Below are 2,391 nucleotides of genomic sequence, written 5' to 3' on the forward strand. Positions count from 1 at the left end.
GTAGGGAAGCTCTTACTAGCTCTTTGGAGAAGAAACAAGTTGGCAGGTACCATGACGGCCACAGGCACTATGTGAGAGCTCCAGAAACTAACTGGAAATTCTATAATGAAGTATATTGCTGGACATAATCCTGGGCCACCCTATGAGTACTCTTGACTAGGACTAAGACTGTACCTTTAAGAAGGTGAGTGCACAATCACGTCTTTGGAAGAAATATTGGTTGGAGGCTAGCAATGCAGATGAATGCTGCTTAGACTTTCATGGTGAAGAGGAAAAGTGGGTTGCTCATCTAAAAGTGGAAAGGATTTCCCAGCTGGGCATAATGGCATAATTTTATCCAACCGAAGTAGGGTACCACACAGCATAGGACTATCTCCTTAACTATTCTAAGTCATCCATTTGTGCATTTTGTGGCCAGCTCATAGTGTCCAGGAACAAAGAACAGGAAGGTAAGAAACATGAAACTGGTAATGATGCATGTTGGAATGAAGGGTATTCAGCTGTTCTTTGGGGCAGTCAATAGAAATGGTTTGATAAAACTTACGTTGCTTCCAGTTTCCATCTGAAATTACTATCCAGCAACTGCTTCTGTGGACAGAAATTAAAATTCTGGAATTGTTCTGTTCTGCTGACTCATGCCATCTTTACCTTGTAAATGTTGGTGAAATCGGGGTTGAGTATGGTCAGAAGGGATAACACTTGATTCTCTATGGAACTGGTTACCGAGGGAATAATTTCTTTATGCCTTAATCTGATCTTGGCTCTTTGAATTAATAGGGTCTCTCTGAACTTTCTCTATAGCTCACAGAACTACTGGGAAAGTTGGTCTACAGAGCTCTGGACTGGGGAATTGAGAGCCACATGGAGAGAGAGTTGAGTGAGTCCTTGGAGAAGCTAATATCCTTTATGCTGAAGCTGAATCTAGAGGCAACACAGTCGGCAGTCACTTTCCAAGATGTTATCAAGGTTTTTCTTTTCCTTTTATTTTTATAATCTAGCTACACTTTTAGGTATTCATTCTTGCTGTGCCTGAATCTCAGTTTTACAGTAGGGAAACCAGTTTATGCTGAAAAATTACAATGGCTTTTTGCAATGGAAAAATTAGGTGGGAAGAGCAATTTGGACTGTATTATGCATTCGTAGTACTCCAATGGACTGGAAGGAAAAGAGAAGAAAGCCATGTATGTACTATGTAAATACTTCATGTATATAACCATGCACATACTTCAAGTAACTGTCCAAGTATATGTGTTTGTGTGCAGTCCTAACTGTGTGAATGAATGGTAATGTCTTAAAGCTAGATGTTTTAAGGTGCACTGGGGAAGTTGGATGTAGGTGTTTTCTTTCCAAAATAGAAGACTTGTAATGGAGCTACGGCTAGCTTGTTCTTTTCATGCTTGTCTGATAATCAGCAGACAGCATAGCATCGAAGAGCTATAGGTACTACCAGGCTGACTCCCTGTGATTAGAAATTCTCTTCTCTTCATCTTTATTAAGTCCAGTCTTTTGGAACCTGTACAGAGGTGAACTCTGTATTCAACTTCATTATGAATCCTTTAAACAGGAATCCAGTGATATCTGCTGCTTTTCCATTTTAGATCTGTGAAGATCACTTCCTCAAGCCTTCTGAAGCTGCCGATCATTACACAGTGATCTGCCGAGTGCTCTTTGCCGAGTACATAGAACTTCAGAAGCTCATGTTGACCATACAGAGCTGCAAAGAGGTATTTTGGAATGCAGATGTAGTGTCTGCTTATTGTTTTCTTCCATTGCAATGTTTTCATTGTGCTATAGTTTTTCTTTTGAAGTTGTACAAGGGATTGTACACATTGTACAAGGGATTAGGAAGGCACATCATCTAACAGCTTCTGCAGAATTAACAAATGACAAAGGTGTTCTAATGTCTTTCAGTATTTGGGAAGAATGGATGTGGAAGACTGCTGTCCAAGGCAGAAGGCTAATGATTGGGTAGGGACAGCCATTTGGCTTGTTTCATATTAAGTTTTCCATATAAAAAGTTCACATTGAATTGTTCAAAACTCAAGTTAGAAAGCTTATTTACCAACCAAAGTTGGCCCAGTTAAATACCATTTCAATCTCTTATGTGCACTGCCTGCCTTCCCAAACTATGGAAATGAGTGTCTTTAAAGGATTTTGCTTAAAGCAGAGCATGGGTGGTGTTGGTAATAAATACACCCCTGTAAATAATCCCTTGTATCAGATTCCCAGATACCAACTGGTGCAGGCTTCCTTCAAGGCTGAACATTGTTTCCAGCTGAGGCTCTTTGGTCTCATTATCTTTTGAACATCCACTGACTTTTGGCTGCCTTTGTACCACTCCTCCTGTAACTTTTAGGATCTTTTATTCCAAAAGTTGCTGAGTAATTCCTA

This window comes from Gekko japonicus, unplaced genomic scaffold (assembly GCF_001447785.1).
Source record: "Gekko japonicus isolate JY-2015 unplaced genomic scaffold, Gekko_japonicus_V1.1 scaffold2240, whole genome shotgun sequence".
In the NCBI taxonomy this organism is placed as follows: domain Eukaryota; kingdom Metazoa; phylum Chordata; class Lepidosauria; order Squamata; family Gekkonidae; genus Gekko; species Gekko japonicus.